The following is a 6,398-nucleotide window of genomic DNA, read 5'->3' on the forward strand; positions in this document are numbered from 1 at the left end:
AGAGGGAGCATCCCTTTGTATCCATTCAACATAAAAGCTTGCTTACAAGGGATCATCAAAACATTCATGGAAAATGCACATTATGAAAAAATTATGCATGGATTTCAGTTTTTGGCACAACATATACTTGTACTAACTTGTTATGACATGTCTGATGAGGATCAGATTGAAAAAAGCCCATCATAAAGCAACATAAATTCTGCTAAAATTGAAGCAAGAATATGCATAAGATTTACAGTGGACTTTGGGAAGAAGAATGGTGAAACACTAATGCTTTATTTATGGGGATAATAACCTAAAGAAATCGCAATTTACAAATGGATACCTTGTTTTAATAAGGGATGAGGCGACGTTGAAGATGAAGTCCACAACAGCAGACTATCCACATCAATTTTCAAGGAAAAGAAAATCATCTTGTCTATTCCCTAATTTAAGAGGACTGATGATTAACATCACAAATAATAGCCAACACCATGAGTATCTCAGCTGGTTCAGGTTACACAGTTCTGACTGCAAAATTAAAGTTAGGCAAACTTTCCACTCAATGGGTGCCAAAACCATTGCACCCAGATCAGCTGCAGACAGGAGCAGGGCTTGCAATGGAAAATTTAAACAAATGGGATCAAGATCCTAAAGGATGTCTTCAAAGAATCATAACAGGAGACGAAACATGGCTTCACCAGTATGACACAAAGCACAGTCAAAGCAATGGCTACTAAGAGGTGAGAGTGGTCCAGTCAAAGCAACAGGAGACTATAAAAGAGCAGAGATCATGGCAACTGTTTTTTGGGATGCTCAAGGTGTTCTGCTCAGTGACTTTCTCCAGGGCTAAAGAATGATAACATCTGCTTATTATTTTTGAGAGTGTTTTGAAAAAGTTTGCAGAAGCTTTAGCAGAAAACACTGAGGAAAGCTTCACCAGAGAGTTCTCCTCCACCACAGCAATGCTCTCATCAAACAAGGGCAATTTTGTGAGCGTTTTGATGGGAAATCAATAGGCATCTACTGTATAGTCCTGATTTGTCTCCTTCAGACTTCCTTTTGTTTCCCAATCTTAAAAGAAACTTTAAAGAGCACCCATTTTTCTTCAATTAAAAATGTAAAAATAGATTGCATTGACGTGGTTAAATTTTCAGGACTTTCTTTGTTTAGGGATGGACTACATGGCTGGTATTGTGCCTTACAAAAGTGTCTTTAATTTCATGGAGCTTATGTAAAGAAATAAAGTTCATTTTTTAATTTTTATCTTTATTTTATTTTTCTGCACACTTTTTGAAGTCTCCTCATATATCAAAACCATGGTAGAGAATATCAAACTAAACTAAGAATAAATACATAATCACTACATCAAAAATAGTGAGTAGAGAATCAAAAATTAGTTCTCGGAGGGGAAAAAAAACGCCGTATGTCCATATGTATTACATGTAAAAGTGATGCAAATACCGTATTCTTGGGAAAGGTATGTATTCCCATTCCGCATTAAAATATAACTTTGTTGAAGAAATGAGACTAGAGAATGAGGTGATGTTGTAAAATATCTACTCCATAAAAATCAATTATTCATTAGAGTAACAATATGACTAGACGTTTAATTTATTTTTAATTGCAATAGTTTTTGGGTAACAGGTAGGTTTTGGTTAAATAGATAAGTTCTTTAGTGGTGATTCATGAGACTTCGTTGTATTCATCAGATGAGCAGTGTACACTGTGCTCAGTTTATAGTTTTTTATCCCTCACCACTCCCACCCTTGTCCCTGAGTCCCCAAAGTCCATTATATCATTCTTATGCCTTTGCATTCTCATAGCTTAGCTCCCCTACTTATGTAGGAACATATGATTGAATATTTAATTCAATAAAAATAAATTGACATTAGATTTCAATTAATGGAAAATTCAATGTGGATTTCCTTGAGAGACAAACAACTCAGCTGCATCTCAAAGGACGGAGGTTCCTCAACCCTTTCAGAAAGACGGTGAGGAGGAAGGGTGAGTTACCCTCGGAGGTCTCTGAAAAGGGCAGAAGTGAGAAAATGAGGCAGGACTCCCTTTAAGAAATATTTCAAATACTAATTGAAATGGTAAATACCACCTTTAAAGTCTAAAGGGTCTGAGTATACGAAGTGAAATATTCATTAATTTTTGGAATTTATATAGTGCAAAATTTTATTAGTTCATATTTTTAATAATAAAATAGAGAAAATCAATGTTTTTTGAGAATTTCAACATTGGCTACAAATTTGAATAATTATACTTCCCAAAACATTTTAAATAATAACAAATTTAGCAAGCCATATTTATTTCAATAGTTCAAACACCTGAGCCATCAGAAAAATAAAAATGTAATGACCACAAAATACATTTATTCAGGTATATTCAAAACTATTCTAAACTATCAACACTATGGATTTATTTCATTTCTTTATTACTTCTATACTGTGTTTATATGTTCCTAGTGTTATTGAGATGCTTATTTTAACATCTTTCCAAGGGTTAGGTAATAATATTTTGATTCCTCCCTGGCACGGCAGAAATCTTGCCAGACTCCAGAGAAAGAGAATTCTATCTTTGGCCCAATGTTTTCTGTTCAGTGAACTGAGATACCCAACTACTAGACATGATTTATTCTCTCAAGGGAATTCAAACTGGAGCTGCAAAGCATCAACCTGCATTTCCTTTCTGTAATTAAATTGCTGTTAGGCTTATTTTATTGCGATAAGAATATTTAGTATGCAATCTACCCACTTACAAACTTTCCAAATGCATGATACAGTATTATTAGCTATCAGCACTCGATGTACAGCAGAGCTCTAGACCTCACTCATCCATCTTGCATAGCTCAAAATGTATGCTTGTTGAATAGCAGGGGAAATGGGTGGCACTATTCAATAAGACTTTTAAATTCTAGACCTTGTACTTAGGTTTTAGGTTCTGTGTGTGTGTGTTTTTTTTAACAAGTATTAGTCATACTCCCCACTGTAATGGATAGAATAGTGGTTCCCCACTTTTACACTGTTGGTGGGAGTCTAAATTAGTTCAACCATTGTGGAAGACAGTATGGCAATTCCTCCAGGACCTAGAAATAGAATTTCCATTTGACCCAGCAATCCCATTACTGGGTATATATCTAAAGGAGTATAAAGCATTCTATTATAAAGACACATGAACACATATGTTCATTGTGGCACTGTTTACAATAGCAAAGACCTGGAACCAACCCAAATGCCCATCAATGATAGACTGGACAGGGAAAATGTGGCACATATACACCATAGGATACTATGCAGCCATAAAAAAGGATGAGTTTGTTTCCTTTGTAGGGACATGGATGAATCTGGAAAACATCATTCTCAGCAAACTGACACAAGAACAGAAAATCAAACACCGCATGTTCTCACTCATAGGTTGGTGTTGAACAATGAGAACACATGGACACAGAGAGGCGAGCATCACACACTGGGGTCTGTTGGGGGGGGACTACGGGAGGGACAGTGGGGGGTAGGGAGGTTGGAGAGGGATAACATGGGGAGAAATGCCAGATATAGGTGATGGGGAGGGAGGTAGCAAACCACATTGCCATGTAGGTACCTATGCAACAATCCTTCATGTTCTGCACATGTACCCCAGAACCTAAAGTGCAATTATATATATCTATACACACACACACACACACACACACACACACACACACAGTGTGTGTGTGTGTGTGTGTGTGTGTGTGTGTGTGTGTATAAAGAATAGTGATTCTGTCAAAAGATATGTCCCTGAAACCTGTAAATATGAACTTATTTGGGAAAAGGGTCTTGGCAGGTGTAATTAAGAATCTTGAGATGAAAAGATAATTCTGGGTTTTTCAAGTGGGCCATAAATACCACAAGAAACACTCATGAGATTTGACCGAGAGAGAGAGAGAGAGAGAGAGAGAGAGAGAGAGGCAGTGTGACCGTGCCACAGAAGCAGAGGTTGGAGTGACATAGCCACAGGCAAGGATCACCAGCAGCAGCCAGAAGTGGATTTGGAAACTTCCCCAGAGACTTCAAAGGCAAGGAAGCCCCACTGACACCTGGATTTCAAACTTTTGGCCTCAAGAACTATAGAGAATGAATTTATGTTGTTTTGTATCACTGAGTTAATTGTAAATTTGTTACAGCAGCCACAAGAAGTTAATATGCCTCCAAGCAGTAATTTCAAAATATTAGTTGGCCCGCATTACATAGTTCAAAATCCATGCTTTGGGATGTATTGCTAGGTATTGTCCGTACACATTATTAAACACACACTAAATTATAATTCGTAGAGCCATATAAATATTTAATTTCCTGGAAGAAGAACTGAGACTACATAATTAGTTTTCCTTCTTAGGACATTTAAGTAATTCTTCCCTTTGGAATATGTTGCCCATCTCTATTTGTAAGTGACCACGGCTTAGCTAATCCTTCCTGTTTGAGGTTTCAGTATCTACCTTTTCTAAGATTCTCTGGTTCATTTGGTGTATTCTTATGTACATGGATAGAAGCAAGTATATATTTGGTCTTTAAAACTAGACTTAGAGCTTACACAGTATGGCCGGCGATATTAGCTTAGCACTCACTCTACTCTCTCTAACGGGGAAGCAGCGGAATACAAGAGACTGAATCTGCCTCTATTTCCAAAAGACTCATGTTCAACTTTCACTCACACAGAGCCAGGAAAATTCTATTAGTCCTTTTTAATAAAAAGTTAATATAAAATGATAGCAAAAAAAAAAAAAAAAAAAAAAAAAAGAGGAACCTGAACTTTAGTAACACAGCTGGAACAATCCGCAGCGGAGGCGGCAGCAGCAGGAGAAAATGTTGAATTTAGTTGATTTTCTGTGGTTGATTGTTCGCTAGTCTCACCGTGATGGAAGCTGCACAGTTTTTCCAAGGGACCGAGAAGCTGCTGGAGATTTGGTTCTCCCCGGCAGCAGCCCGACGCAAACCAAGGATCTGGGGATCTTCGCACTATCCCAAGATCTGAGTGGGACATAGTTTTGAAGGATGTGCAATGTTCAATCATAAGTGTGACAAAAACTGACCAACAGGAAGCTTATGCACTCAGTGAGAGTAGCATGTTAGTCTCCAAGAGACGTTTCATTTTGAAGACGTGGTACCACCCTCTTGCTGAAAGCACTTGTTCCCCTGTTGAAGCTTGCTAGGGATTACAGTGGGTTTGACTCAATTCAAAGCTTCTTTTATTGTCGTAAGAATTTCGTGAAGCCTTCTCACCAAGGGTACACACACCGGAATTTCCAGGAAGAAGCAGTTTCTTAATGCAATTTTCCCAAATGGAGCAGCATATTATATGGGACGTATGAATTCTGACTGTTGGTACTTACATACTCTGGATTTCTCAGAGAGTCGGGTAATCAGTCAGCCAGATCAAACTTCGGAAATTCTGATGAGTGACCTTGACCCAGCAGTTATGGGCCAGTTCTACATGAAAGATGGTGTTACCGCAAAGGATGACACTCGTGAGAGTGGAATTCGTAACATGATACCAGGTTCTGTCATTGATGCCACAATGTTGAATACTTGTGGGTATTCAATGAATGAAATGAAATCGGATGGAACTTATTGGACTATTCACATCACTCCAGAACCAGAATTTTCTTATGTTAGCTTTGAAACAAACTTAAGTCAGACCTCTTATGATGACCTGATCAGGAAAGTTGCAGAAGTCTTCAAACCAGGAAAATTTGTGACCACCTTGTTCGTTAATCAGAGTTCTAAATGTCACACAGTGACCATTTCTTTCTTCACCCCAGAAGATTGAAGATTTTAAGCGCCTTGATTGCCAGAGTGCTATGTTCAATGATTACAATTTTGTTTTTACCAGTTTTGCTAAGAAGCAGCAACAAAAGCAGAGTTAAGAAAAATGAAGAAAAAACGCAAAAAGAGAACACATGTAGAAGGTGGTGGATGCTTTCTAGACGTAGATGCTGGGGGCAGTGCTTACCATAACCACCACTGTGTAGTTGCAGAAAGCCCTAGATGTAATGATAGTGTAATCATTTTGAATTGTATGCATTATTATATCAAGGAGTTAGATATCTTGCCTGAATGGTCTCTTCTGTGTTTAGGTATTCTCTGCCACTCTTGTTGTGAAATTGAAGTGCATGTAGAAAAAAAACCTTTTACTATATGAAACTTTACAACACTTGTGAAAGCAACTCAATTTGGTTTATGCACAGTGTAGTACTACTCGAAGTTATCATCCAAAATTCCCCACAGACAAGGCTTTGGTCCTCATTAGGTATTGACCTCAGCCTAACCATCTGGGACTGTTCTATTGCTGCCAGAATTTTACATCCAGTTAACTCCACTTTCTAGAACATATTCTTTACTGTTATTGAAACCAATTTCTACTTCATACAGATGTTT

General features: G+C 37.7%; 1 pseudogene; it reads left to right on the top strand.

Annotated features, from left to right (window-relative positions):
* Positions 1-4,878: 4,878 nt before the first annotated feature.
* Positions 4,879-5,909, top strand: LOC101047423 (S-adenosylmethionine decarboxylase proenzyme pseudogene; annotated as a pseudogene).
* The last annotated feature ends 489 nt before the right edge of the window (positions 5,910-6,398 follow it).

The sequence above is a fragment of the Saimiri boliviensis genome, chromosome 1 (assembly GCF_048565385.1).
Source record: "Saimiri boliviensis isolate mSaiBol1 chromosome 1, mSaiBol1.pri, whole genome shotgun sequence".
In the NCBI taxonomy this organism is placed as follows: Eukaryota; Metazoa; Chordata; class Mammalia; order Primates; family Cebidae; genus Saimiri; species Saimiri boliviensis.